This window comes from Oncorhynchus tshawytscha, linkage group LG06, assembly GCF_018296145.1.
Source record: "Oncorhynchus tshawytscha isolate Ot180627B linkage group LG06, Otsh_v2.0, whole genome shotgun sequence".
Taxonomy (NCBI): Eukaryota; Metazoa; Chordata; class Actinopteri; order Salmoniformes; family Salmonidae; genus Oncorhynchus; species Oncorhynchus tshawytscha.
In genome coordinates, this window is record NC_056434.1 from 2,612,337 (window position 1) to 2,627,336 (window position 15,000).

The 15,000-nt window shown below is 44.8% G+C and overlaps 1 protein-coding gene across 7 annotated transcripts in view; it reads right to left on the reverse strand.

Annotated features, from left to right (window-relative positions):
• Positions 1–15,000, reverse strand: part of tp63 (tumor protein p63) — a 137,574-nt gene that overhangs the window by 111,400 nt on the left and 11,174 nt on the right. Inside the window, exon 1 of one of the 7 annotated variants that reach the window (XM_042322839.1) lies at positions 8,132–8,228. The exons of the other annotated variants lie outside the window; for them this stretch is intronic. The gene's annotated coding sequence lies outside the window, so the exon portion shown is untranslated. Of the gene's footprint in view, positions 1–8,131; positions 8,229–15,000 lie in introns of those variants that run through there. 7 annotated transcript variants of the gene reach the window in all.

Here is a 15,000-nt window from a genome sequence, read left to right on the forward strand (position 1 = left end):
AGTCTGGAGTAAACTGGAGCAGACTGGAGCAGTCTGGAGCGGCCTGGAGTAAACTGGAGCAGCCTGGAGTAGTCTGGAGCAGCCTGGAGTAAACTGGAGCAGACTGGAGCAGACTGGAGCAGTATGGAGCAAACTGGAGTGAACTGGAGCAGCCTGGAGTAAACTGGAGCAAACTGGAGCAGTATGGAGCAGACTGGAGCAGTATGGAGTAAACTGGAGCAGCCTGGAGTAAACTGGAGAGGCCTGGAGTAAACTGGGGCAGACTGGAGCAGTCTGGAGTAAACTGGAGCAGACTGGAGCAGACTGGAGCAGTCTGGAGCAGACTGGAGCAGTATGGAGCAGTATGGAGAGGTATGGAGCAGACTGGAGCAGTCTGGAGCAGACTGGAGCAGTATGGAGCAGTATGGAGCAGACTGGAGCAGTATGGAGCAGTATGGAGCAGACTGGAGCAGTATGGAGCAGTATGGAGCAGACTGGAGCAGTATGGAGCAGTATGGAGCAGACTGGAGTAGTATGGAGCAGTATGGAGCAGACTGGAGCAGTATGGAGCAGTATGGAGCAGTATGGAGCAGACTGGAGCAGTATGGAGCAGTATGGAGCAGACTGGAGCAGTCTGGAGCAGCCTGGAGTAAACTGGAGCAGTCTGGAGTAAACTGGAGCAGACTGGAGCAGTATGGAGCAGTCTGGAGCAGCCTGGAGCAGCCTGGAGTAAACTGGAGCAGACTGGAGCAGTCTGGAGTAAACTGGAGCAGTCTGGAGCAGTCTGAGTAAACTGGAGCAGACTGGAGCAGTCTGGAGCAGTCTGGAGTAAACTGGAGCAGACTGGAGCAGTCTGGAGCAGTCTGGAGTAAACTGGAGCAGACTGGAGCAGTCTGGAGCGGCCTGGAGTAAACTGGAGCAGCCTGGAGTAGTCTGGAGCAGCCTGGAGTAAACTGGAGCAGACTGGAGCAGACTGGAGCAGTATGGAGCAAACTGGAGTGAACTGGAGCAGCCTGGAGTAAACTGGAGCAAACTGGAGCAGTATGGAGCAGACTGGAGCAGTATGGAGTAAACTGGAGCAGCCTGGAGTAAACTGGAGAGGCCTGGAGTAAACTGGGGCAGACTGGAGCAGTCTGGAGTAAACTGGAGCAGACTGGAGCAGACTGGAGCAGTCTGGAGCAGACTGGAGCAGTATGGAGCAGTATGGAGAGGTATGGAGCAGACTGGAGCAGTCTGGAGCAGACTGGAGCAGTATGGAGCAGTATGGAGCAGACTGGAGCAGTATGGAGCAGTATGGAGCAGACTGGAGCAGTATGGAGCAGTATGGAGCAGACTGGAGCAGTATGGAGCAGTATGGAGCAGACTGGAGTAGTATGGAGCAGTATGGAGCAGACTGGAGCAGTATGGAGCAGTATGGAGCAGTATGGAGCAGACTGGAGCAGTATGGAGCAGTATGGAGCAGACTGGAGCAGTATGGAGCAGACTGGAGCAGACTGGAGCAGTATGGAGCAGACTGGAGCAGACTGGAGCAGTATGGAGCAGTATGGAGCAGACTGGAGCAGTATGGAGCAGACTGGAGCAGACTGGAACAGTCTGAAGCAGACTGGAGCAGACTGGAGCAGACTGGAGCAGTATGGAGCAGTATGGAGCAGACTGGAGCAGTATGGAGCAGACTGGAGCAGACTGGAACAGTCTGAAGCAGACTGGAGCAGTATGGAGCAGTATGGAGCAGACTGGAGCAGTATGGAGCAGACTGGAGCAGTATGGAGCAGACTGGAGCAGTATGGAGCAGTATGGAGCAGTATGGAGCAGACTGGAGCAGTATGGAGCAGTATGGAGCAGACTGGAGCAGTATGGAGCAGACTGGAGCAGACTGGAGCAGACTGGAGCAGTATGGAGCAGACTGGAGCAGACTGGAGCAGACTGGAGCAGACTGGAGCAGCAGTGTCAGAGACAGTTCCATTGTTCAAGCGGCAGCCAGGCACACGCCGCTGCTGCTGTCATCTGTGTGTGAGCCGAACACACAGCCAGTCGGAAATCCCCGCACAGTGTATATGATACCACAGCACTGAGATTCCCAAACGCCTGGCATGTGTACAGCTGTACGGGGGCTTGACAGGGGGCTGTGTGTGTGTGGGCAGGGGGGCATAATCTGAAGCTGCCACTATTTGAGGGCCCAGGCGGAGGGCGGAATTCCCCAACATTCCGTTGTGTGTAGGGGGAGATATGAATACCTATTCAACAACACAGTCAGGCATTTTCTAATGAAGCACATCATCTGAGCAGGGCTATCATAATGTACTCTAAGCAGGACACACAACCCAAGTGTGTGTGTGTACCAAGTGGGGCATTTGGGGTTTGGAAACTAGTCCTGGGGGGGGATTGAACTACAGCTATGAAGAACCTTAAACCCATTGTGTCTCAGTGTGCGATACTGAGTGATTTGTGCTTTTTGAGGTTGGTCCAGTTTCATTAGTTAAAAATAAATAATCGATTTTGGTTTCAATAAAATAAAAAAATCAACACTAAATCCGTTATTAAATAATGACATAAAAATAAAAAAAATGATTGGAGATTTTTAATGGAAATTCCATATCCAAAAATAGTGAACATTCAATTGCCAAAACATTGAAATAATAATTACTAAAATATTTCAGTTGTGTTGTGGATATTACTTCGTTTTTATTCAGTGAGATTATTAGTAAAATGGAGAATTGTACATTTTTCAAACACCTGAAACAACTTTACTGTAATCCACAACTTTACTGTAATCCACAACTTTACTGTAATCCACAACTTTACTGTAATCCACAACTTTACTGTAATCCAGAGCCATAATCATTATGCTTCATAATATATGAAAAATATGTATCATATGTATTATTATTCTGCATATCGAAGCATACCTCTTGAGCGGTCTCCTGATGGTTATTTTTTTAAGAAACTAAATATGCTTTATCGAACAGAGTGAGTCTGTTTCAGTACATTTAGTTGCTTGCTTTTCTCTCAAGTCTACCAACCATGCCAGCTTAGTGGCTATTGGTATTACAGAGAAAATGACACATCTGAGGGGGCACGTGCCTGTGCTCCCAAAAGGGCTCCAAATCTCTGCAATGGATTATGGTTATTGTAGTTAAATTACCACATTTCTGCGCTGAACTCGGAACTCAATATTTGCTGAATGAAAATGCTGTGTGTAACGTCTGTTTACTCGTCTGTTTACTCCGCTACTTGAATCCTCCCTCCCTCCCTTTCTCTCTTTCTCTCTCTCTCTCTCTCCCTCCCTCCCTCCCCCCATCCCTCTCACTCAATTCAAACGGCTTCATTACCATGGGAGACATATGTTAACATTACCAAAGCAAGTGAAGTAGACAATAAACTAAAGTGAAATCAACAAAAAAAATTACAGTAAACATCACACTTATAAAAGTTCCAAAAGAATAGAGTCATTTCAAATGTCATATTATGTATATATACAGTGTTGTAATGATGTGCAAATAGTTAAAGTACACAAGGGAAAATAAATAAGCATAAATATGGGTTGTATTTACAATGGTGTTTGTTCTTCACTGGTTGCCCTTTTCTTGTGGCAACAGGTCACAAATATTGCTGCTGTGATGTCACACTGTGGTATTTCACCCAGTAGATATGGGAGTTTATCAAAATTGATTTTGTTATCTAATTCTTTGTGGATCTGTGTAATCTGAGGGAAATATGTGTCTCTAATATGGTCATACATTTGGCAGGAGGTTAGGAAGTGCAGCTCAGTTTCCACCTCATTTTGTGGGCAGTGAGCACATAGTCTGTCTTCTCTTGAGAGCCAGGTCTGCCTACAGCGGCCTTTCTCAATAGCAATGAGTCTGTACTTAGTCAAAGCTTTCTTTAAGTTTGAGTCAGTCACAGTGGTCAGGTATTCTGCCACTGTGTACTCTCTGTATAGGCCCAAATAGCCTTCTAGTTTGTTAATTATTTCCAATGTGTCAAGTAATTATCTTTTTGTTTTCTCATGATTTGGTTGGGTCTAATTGTATTGCTCTCCTGTGGCTCTGTACGGCCAGCATCTAGGCCTGTCATTTATCCATTCAGCATCTAGGCCTGTCATTTATCCATTCAGCATCTAGGCCTGTCATTTATCCATCCAGCATCTAGGCCTGTCATTTATCCATCCAGCATCTAGGCCTGTCATTTATCCATCCAGCATCTAGGCCTGTCATTTATCCATCCAGCATCTAGGCCTATCATTTATCCATGACAACATCCAGCATCTAGGCCTGTCATTTATCCATTCAGCATCTAGGCCTGTCATTTATCCATCCAGCATCTAGGCCTGTCATTTATCCATCCAGCATCTAGGCCTATCATTTATCCATGACAACATCCAGCATCTAGGCCTGTCATTCATCCATCCAGCATCTAGGCCTGTCATTTATCCATCCAGCATCTAGGCCTGTCATTTATCCATCCAGCATCTAGGCCTGTCATTTATCCATCCAGCATCTAGGCCTGTCATTTATCCATTCAGCATCTAGGCCTGTCATTTATCCATCCAGCATCTAGGCCTGTCATTTATCCATCCAGCATCTAGGCCTGTCATTTATCCATCCAGCATCTAGGCCTATCATTTATCCATGACAACATCCAGCATCTAGACCTGTCATTTATCCATGACAAAATCATCTAGACCTGTCATTTATCCATCCAGCATCTAGGCCTGTCATTTATCCATGACAACATCATCTAAACCTGTCATTTATCCATCCAGCATCTAGGCCTATCATTTATCCATCCAGCATCTAGGTCTGTCATTTATCCATGACCTCATCCAGCATCTAGACCTGTCATTTATCCATCCAGCATCTAGGTCTGTCATTTATCCACGACAACATCATCTAGGCCTGTCATTTATCCATGCCAACATCATCTAGGCCTAGTCCTTTATCCATGACAACATCATCTAGGCCTGTCATTTATCCATGCCAACATCATCTAGGCCTGTCATTTATCCATGACAACATCATCTAGGCCTAGTCCTTTATCCATGACAACATCATCTAGGCCGAGTCATTTATCCATGACAACCTCATCCAGCATCTAAACCTGTCATTTATCCATGACAACATCATCCCGCATCTAGGCCTGTCATTTATCCATCCAGCATCTAGGCCCGTCATTTATCCATCCAGCATCTAGGCCTGTCATTTATCCATCCAGCATCTAAACCTGTCATGTATCAATCCAGCATCTAGGCCTGTCATTTATCCATCCAGCATCTAGGCCTGTCATTTATCCATCCAGCATCTAGGCCTGTCATTTATCCATCCAGCATCTAGGCCTGTCATTTATCCATCCAGCATCTAGGGCTGTCATTTATCCATCCAGCATCTAGGCCTAGTCCTTTATCCATCCAGCATCTAGGCCTGTCATTTATCCATCCAGCATCTAGGCCTGTCATTTATCCATCCAGCATCTAAACCTGTCATTTATCCATCCAGCATCTAGGCGTGTCATTTATCCATCCAGCATCTAGGCCTGTCATTTATCCATCCAGCATCTAGGCCTGTCATTTATCCATCCAGCATCTAGGCCTGTCATTTATCCATCCAGCATCTAGGCCTGTCATTTATCCATCCAGCATCTAGGCCTAGTCCTTTATCCATCCAGCATCTAGGCCTAGTCCTTTATCCATCCAGCATCTAGGCCTGTCATTTATCCATCCAGCATCTAGGCCTGTCATTTATCCATGACAACATCATCTAGGCCTGTCATTTATCCATGACAACATCATCTAGGCCTGTCATTTATCCATGACAACATCATCTAGGCCTGTCATTTATCCATGACAACATCATCTAGGCCTAGTCCTTTATCCATGCCAACATCATCTAGGCCCAGTCATTTATCCATGCCAACATCATCTAGGCCCAGTCATTTATCCATGACAACATCATCTAGGCCTGTCATTTATCCATGACAACATCATCTAGGCCTAGTCCTTTATCCATGACAACATCATCTAGGCCTGTCATTTATCCATGCCAACATCATCTAGGCCCAGTCATTTATCCATGACAACATCATCTAGGCCTGTCATTTATCCATGACAATATCATCTAGGCCCAGTCATTTATCCATGACAACATCATCTAGGCCTAGTCATTTATCCATGACAACATCATCTAGGCCTGTCATTTATCCATGACAACATCATCTAGGCCTGTCATTTATCCATGACAACATCATCTAGGCCTAGTCATTTATCCATGACAACATCATCTAGGCCCAGTCATTTATCCATGACAACATCATCTAGGCCCAGTCATTTATCCATGACAACATCATCTAGGCCTAGTCATTTATCCATGACAACATCATCTAGGCCTAGTCCTTTATCCATGACAACATCATCTAGGCCCAGTCATTTATCCATGACAACATCATCTAGGCCTGTCATTTATCCATGCCAACATCATCTAGGCCTAGTCATTTAACCATGACAACATCATCTAGGCCTAGTCCTTTATCCATGACAACATCATCTAGGCCTAGTCCTTTATCCATGACAACATCATCTAGGCCTAGTCCTTTATCCATGACAACATCATCTAGGCCTAGTCATTTATCCATGACAACATCATCTAGGCCTAGTCATTTATCCATGACAACATCATCTAGGCCTAGTCATTTATCCATGACAACATCATCTAGGCCTAGTCCTTTATCTATGACAACATCATCTAGGCCTAGTCCTTTATCCATGACAACATCATCTAGGCCTAGTCATTTATCCATGACAACATCATCTAGGCCTGTCATTTATCCATGACAACATCATCTAGGCCTAGTCATTTATCCATGACAACATAACATCATCTAGGCCTGTCATTTATCCATGACAACATCATCTAGGCCTAGTCCTTTATCCATGACAACATCATCTAGGCCTGTCATTTATCCATGACAACATCATCTAGGCCTAGTCCTTTATCCATGACAACATCATCTAGGCCTGTCATTTATCCATGACAACATCATCTAGGCCTAGTCATTTATCCATGACAACATCATCTAGGCCTAGTCATTTCGTTGTATCCATTTAATATGAACTGACAATCCTGCTGTCTTTCAGTTTTAGCTCCATTTCTTCAGGCTAAAGGGTCTGAGTCAATTTAAATATCTTCTCGCTAACTTTGCTGTGTTCAAAGTACATCTCCCTTTCCCAAAAACCTGGCTTGGCAGTCCTCCTCCCCCTCCTCCCCTCCTCCTCCTCCTTATGAGCTAAAGAGGTGTGGTGCTGTGCGAGGCAGAGGGAACATACGCTCCAGCTGCATTACTAGGACAACAAGGTGCTGCCAAGCCTGTCATAAGGTAGAAAAGCTTCTTTCAACTCACACTGTGTAGTCAATAGATAGTGATTTGGCAGAGAGAGAGAGAGACGCACACTGGGAAATTCGAGTCCCAAAATTGCACACTATTCCCTATGCAGTGCACTACTTTTGACCAAAGCCTTATGGTCCCCCCTGTCAAACGATATGTGCACTACGTAGGGAATGTGATGCCATTTGGGACGTAAAACGGAGACACGCTAGCAGGTCAGTTCACTCAGCGTGCACATTCACCCCCCCCACACACACACACACTTTTCCACTTACGTATTGTATACTTAAGAAAACTAAATCCTCTTGTATATTAAGCAGGACATGCACAGTTCAGTCTTTTGTGTTTTTGAACAGGTAGACCTAGGCTTTATTATGCATGCTGAACTAGCTATAGACACTGGCGGTGCCCGGCTGCTTCTCCTGAAGACCAGCTGAAGGTGAACTCAGAGCTGCTAGTGGTGGGGGAGTTTACACATTGGCGTTTTACAGTGCGACGAACAATGCACATCACCTAAATATTTGCAGGCCTACCGTAAAACGTATCGCATTAAAATGTTATAAATTATTAATCGACATTAGCTAGCTACGTTAATACAAATGTAACTTCACTGTAATTGTAATAAAACTATTTAACGTTAGTTATGTATAAACGGAAACATTGACTGCCAGACAGCATGACGTACTTTTACACTATTTGACTATCGCGCACATTCACTATTTTATTTTTTTAAATGCTTCAACTACATATATAGTGTAATAGTAAAAAATACACTTACTTTACAATTTGCAGAGATAATATTATCTACAAGCTGGGTTCGCAACGCATAAAACTTTCAGCGCTGCTTTCTGAGAATCAATTCAACTCCAACGTTATGCACCTGTCAACAATAACACACAGACCACCGAGACAGATTATTTGAAGAGGCGCCTTGTAGATTTTTAGGCCTAAACTTTATGTAAAAACAAAACATGTTTAGATTAGGTGGCTAAATATTTGACATCAAACTTGTATTAATTAATTAATTAAAAATGGTGGCCCTTGGTGTACATAGTCCAGTGCATTAGAACCAAATATACCTGAGCTCATTCCACTTTATGATACAAGTATCAAACTTGGTACACTAACACTAGCTAGATACTTTAAGGCGGTTCTCACCAGGGGTACTAGGAACCCTGGGGGTACTTGGCGTATCCACATGGGGTACTTGAGAAAACTCATGACATCATAGGCCTACTGGTAAAATGCACATGAGGGGGTACTCTGGGGGTGCTCTGATTTCAGGGGAACTTCGGGAGTACTTTAGGGGTATTTCAGTGGGGTACTCTTGGCAGATTCTCTACTATGGCCTATTTATTTCCTTACCTCCTTGTTCCATTTGCACACACTGTATATAGACTTTTTATATTGTGTTATTGACTGTACGTTTGTTTACTCCATGTGTAACTCTGTGTTGTTTCTGTCACACTGATTTGCTTTATCTTGGCCAGGTCGCAGTTGTAAATGAGAACTTGTTATCTACTGGCCTACCTGGTTAAATAAAGGTGAAATAAAATAATGAATTAAAAAAGATCAACATTCAGTTGGAGGTATTAAATAAAATTGTTAGGGCGGCCAGATTAGATATTTTTTTACAAGATGTCCAGACATTTTCTACATGGGATTACTTTTCCCAAGACCGGTATAAAAAAACAATGCATAAACACAATTATAATATTATAAAGCACTTTTATTAAAATTAAATGTTGCTTAAAGTTCATTCTAAGTGTTATAAAATTAGCCTAATGTAGTGCATCAAATTGTTTAGATACTGGAAGACATTACATAGTTGCCCTTCCACACATGGATTCATTTCTACTTTCCTGTCCGTTTACATACATAGCTTCATCTTTTGTTTTTATTTACACATAGGGAACCTTTTGTCTGTTTTTATTTACACATAGGGAACCTTTTGTCTGTTTTTATTTACACATAGGGAACCTTTTGTCTGTTTTTATTTACACATAGGGAACCTTTTGTCTGTTTTTATTTACACACAGGAAACCTTTTGTCTGTTTTTATTTACACACAGGGAACCTTTTGTCTGTTTTTATTTACACATAGGAAACCTTTTGTCTGTTTTTATTTACACAGGAAACCTTTTGTCTGTTTTTATTTACACACAGGAAAACATTTGTAAATGTCATATCTCCTTAGACCAACATCACCATTCTGTTCTATTTTCTATTCCTTTATCATTTCCTTATTTTCTCTGTCTTCTTTTGTTGTTTGTTTTGTTGTTTGTTTTGTTGTTTGTTTTGTTGTTTGTTTTGTTGTTTGTTCAACACAGAAACCTTTAGGCATATCTCAGCTGACTAACCTTCCCCTTGCATCAGTCCCTATAACAAACTGCACAACCTCTGTGGGGATTTCAAATCATAAAAATCTCGTTGCAAAGTTAGCATTCAGTTTATCTAAAAACTCTGACATCACGGGAGTGGTCTGTACTGCTGAAGACTCAATATGCACTGAGCGGACAAAACATTGAGGACATCTTTCCACGTCACAGACTGACCAGGCGAATCCAGACAAAAGCTATGATCAATTTACTGATGTAATTTGTTAAATCCACTTCAATCAGTGTAGAGGAAGGGGAGGAGACGGGTTGAAGAAGGATTATTAAGCCTTGAGAGAATTGAGACATGGATTGTGTGTGTGTCATTGAGAGGGTGAATGGGCAAGATAAAAGATTTAAGTGCCTTTGAATGGGGTGTGGTAGTAGGTCCCAGGCGCAACAGTTTGTGCCAAGAACTGCAACACTGCTGGGATTTTCAAGACTGGTCCACCACCCAAAGGTCATCCAGACAACTTGACACAACTGTGAAAAGCATTGGCGTCAACATGGGCCAGCATCCCTGCGGAACACTTTCCACACCTTGTAGAGTCCACGCCCCACAGTGGAAGTGTCATAATACCCACAAAACCTAGAGGTCAAACAGGGAAGTGGTTCCAAGGCCCACTGAACATGGACAGAGAGAGAGAAGGTCCACTGAACATGGACAGAGAGAGAGAGAGAAGGCCCACTGAACATGGACAGAGAGAGAGAAGGCCCACTGAACATGGACAGAGAGAGAGAGAAGGCCCACTGAACATGGACAGAGAGAGAGAAGGTCCACTGAACATGGACAGAGAGAGAGAGAGAAGGCCTACTGAACATGGACAGAGAGAGAGAGAGAGAAGGCCCACTGAACATGGACAGAGAGAGAGAAGGCCCACTGAACATGGACAGAGAGAGAGAGAAGGCCCACTGAACATGGACAGACAGAGAGAGAAGGCCCACTGAACATGGACAGAGAGAGAGAGAAGGCCCACTGAACATGGACAGACAGAGAGAGAAGGCCCACTGAACATGGACAGAGAGAGAGAAGGCCCACTGAACATGGACAGAGAGAGAGAGAAGGCCCACTGAACATGGACAGAGAGAGAGAAGGCCCACTGAACATGGACCGAGAGAGAGAAGGCCCACTGAACATGGACATGGACAGAAGAGAGAGAAGGCCCACTGAACATGGACAGAGAGAGAGAGAAGGCTCACTGAACATGGACAGAGAGAGAGAAGGCCCACTGAACATGGACAGAGAGAGAGAGAAGGCCCACTGAACATGGACAGAGAGAGAGAGAAGGCCCACTGAACATGGACAGAGAGAGAGAGAAGGCCCACTGAACATGGACAGAGAGAGAGAGAGAGAGAAGGCCCACTGAACATGGACATGAACATGGAGAGAGAGAGAGAGAAGGCCCACTGAACATGGACACTGAACATGGACAGAGAGAGAGAGAAGGCCCACTGAACATGGACAGAGAGAGAGAGAGAGAAGGCCCAATGAACATGGACAGAGAGAGAGAAGGCCCAATGAACATGGACAGAGAGAGAGAGAGAAGGCCCAATGAACATGGACATGGAGAGAGAGAGAGAAGGCCCAATGAACATGGACAGAGAGAGAGAAGGCCCAATGAACATGGACAGAGAGAGAGAAGGCCCAATGAACATGGACAGAGAGAGAGAGAAGGCCCAATGAACATGGACAGAGAGAGAGAAGGCCCAATGAACATGGACGGAGAGACTGTTAATGATACAAGTCTATGAGACTGGAGAAGTCAGTTGACAGTAGTGCACTACTTTTGACCAGGGCCCAAAGAAAATAGGGTGCCATTTGGGATGCGACCCAGGTTGTTGATTGTGGTGAGTAGCGTGCAGTGTGGTCAGGGAGGAGATAGTCATTTCCTGGATGAAGGTGTGAACTGAAGTGGGTGGGTTATTACTGGGTGAGTCAGCAGAGGGAGTTGAATGAAATGTTACATTTAAATGTCATGTTTGGTTAGCAGTGATTTGGATGCCGTCTCTCTTTCAACTTGTTTTGTTTTACAAGTTATTGCAGTGTGTTGAATATTCCCAGGGATCCATGATTCCATGCAGTGTGTTGAATATTCCCAGGGATCCATGATTCCATGCAGTGTGTTGAATATTCCTAAGGATCCATGATTCCATGCAGTGTGTTGAATATTCCCAGGGATCCATGATTCCATGCAGTGTGTTGAATATTCCCAAGGATCCATGATTCCATGCAGTGTGTTGAATATTCCCAGGGATCCATGATTCCATGTAGTGTGTTGAATATTCCTAAGGATCCATGATTCCATGTAGTGTGTTTAACTTAGTGTCTGGTGTAGACTAATAGGAAGGACAGTTTTGTAATAACATTTTGTCAGAGGCTGTTGTTGGGTGTTTACAGAGGAGTTTAGTCTTTTCAGAATCAGAAGTCCATTTACACATACCTGGAATGTGACTTAGTGAATAGGTGTTGCCAGCAATAGGCAATGTGGAATACAGACACTGGTTACTCCGAGGGTTACTTAGTCAGTCAGTCGTTCTGCCCTGAGGGGAAGGCTGTTCAGCATGACCCTACAGACAGACAGGCAGACAGGCCGGGCCCCTCCAGCCCCTCACCTGAAGACAGACAGGTAGGCCGGGCCCCTCCAGCCCCTGGGCCCCTCAGCAGTCCAGAGTGAAGACTGAACACTGGGGCAGAGGTCACCACTAAACAGAGCTGAGCTATTGTCTCTCGCCAAGTCGGTCACATCCACCGATGAAAATGCAATCAAAACAAACAGACCAGCCGATCCGGGGGCTTCTCCTGTGTCATCATTAATCACACCTTTAAAGACCTCAGCCTTTCTTACACTCAGCCCCTCAGCCACTCAGCCCCTCCCTCTCTCTTCCCCCTCCTCCTCATCCCCCCCTCCCTCCCCCTCTCTCTCATCCCTCTCTCATCCCCCATCTCTCTCATCCCCTCCCTCTCATCTCTCATCCCCCATCTCTCTCATCCCCCTCGCTCTCTCCCCCTCTCTCTCACCCCCCTCTCTCTCATCCCCCCATCTCTCTCATCCCCCTCGCTCTCTCCTCTCTCTCTCACCCCCTCTCTCTCATCCCCCTCTCTCACTCATCCCCCTCTCTCATCCCCTCTCTCTCATCCCCCTCCCTCTCGCCCTCTCTCTCTCATCCCCCTCCTTCTCACCCCCTCCGTCTCTTTCACCCCCCTCTCATCCCCCTCACTCTCATCCCCCTATCACCCCCCCCCCTCATTCCTCAACCAGGCTAAAAGAGGGACATGACTGCCCGAAGGCGTCTTCTGCTCTCTGTTGCATGCTTCTACTGTGTCCAAGGGTTTCAAACCAGGTAAAGGGTCTCAAACCAGGTAAAGGATCTCAAACGAGGTAAAGGGTCTCAAACCAGGTAAAGGATCTCAAACCAGGTAAAGGGTCTCAAACCAGGTAAAGGATCTCAAACCAGGTAAAGGGTTTCAAACCAGGTAAAGGGTTTCAAACCAGGTAAAGGATTTCAAACCAGGTAAAGGGTTTCAAACCAGGTAAAGGGTCTCAAACCATGTAAAGGGTCTCAAACCAGGTAAAGGATCTCCAACCAGGTAAAGGGTCTCAAACCAGGTACAGGATCTCAAACCAGGTAAAGGATCTCAAACCAGGTAAAGGATCTCCAACCAGGTACAGGATCTCCAACCAGGTACAGGATCTCAAACCAGGTAAAGGATCTCCAACCAGGTACAGGATCTCAAACCAGGTACAGGATCTCAAACCAGGTAAAGGATCTCCAACCAGGTAAAGGGTCTCAAACCAGGTACAGGATCTCAAACCAGGTAAAGGATCTCAAACCAGGATCTCAAACCAGGTAATGGATCTCAAACCAGGTAAAGGGTCTCAAACCAGGTACAGGATCTCAAACCAGGTAAAGGATCTCAAACCAGGTAAAGGATCTCAAACCAGGTAAAGGATCTCAAACCAGGTAAAGGATCTCAAACCAGGTAAAGGGTTTCAAACCAGGATCTCAAACCAGGGAAAGGATCTCAGATCAGGTAAAGGATCTCAAACCAGGTAGGGTTTCAAACCAGATAAAGGATCTCAAACCAGGAAATGATCTCAAACCAAGGGTTTCAAACCAGGTACAGGATCTCAAACCAGGTACAGGATCTCAAACCAGGTAAAGGATCTCAAACCAGGTAAAGGATCTCAAACCAGGTAAAGGATCTCAAACCAGGGGTAAAGGGTCTCAAACCAGGTAAAGGATCTCAAACCAGGATCTCAAACCAAGTAAAATCTCAAAGGTCAAACCAAAGGATCTCAAACCAGGTACAGGATCTCAAACCAGGATCTAAAGGATCTCAAACCAGGTAAAGGTCTCAAACCAGATAAAGGATCTCAAACCAGGTACAGGATCTCAAACCAAACCAGGTAAAGGATCTCAAACCAGGATCTCAAACCAGGTACAGGATCTCAAACCAGGTAAAGGATCTCAAACCAGGTACAGGATCTCAAACCAGGTAAGGATCTCAAACCAGGATCTCAAACCAGGTAAGGGTCTCAAACCAGGTACAGGATCTCAAACCAGGATCTCAAACCAAAGGATCTCAAACCAGGTAAAGGATCTCAAACCAGGTAAAGGATCTCAAACCAGGTACAGGATCTCAAACCAGGTAAAGGATCTCAAACCAGGTAAAGGATCTCAAACCAGGTAAAGGATCTCAAACCAGGTAAAGGATCTCAAACCAGGTAAAGGGTTTCAAACCAGATAAAGGATCTCAAACCAGGGAAATGATCTCAAACCAGGTAAAGGGTTTCAAACCAGATAAAGGATCTCAAACCAGGGAAATGATCTCAAACCAGGTAAAGGATCTCAAACCAGGTAAAGGATCTCAAACCAGGTAAAGGATCTCAAACCAGGTAAAGGGTTTCAAACCAGATAAAGGATCTCAAACCAGGTAAATGATCTCAAACCAGGTAAAGGATCTCAAACCAGGTAAAGGATCTCAAACCAGGTAAAGGATCTCAAACCAGGTAAAGGGTCTCAAAAGCAGGTAAATGGTCTCAAACCAGGTAAAGGATCTCAAACCAGGTAAAGGGTCTCAAACCAAGTAAAGGATCTCCAACCAGGTAAAGGATCTCAAACCAGGTAAAGGATCTCAAACCAGGTAAAGGGTCTCAAACCAGATAAAGGATCTCAAACCAGGTAAAGGGTCTCAAACCAGATAAAGGATCTCAAACCAGGTAAAGGATCTCAAACCAGGTAAAGGATCTCAAACCAGGTAAAGGATCTCA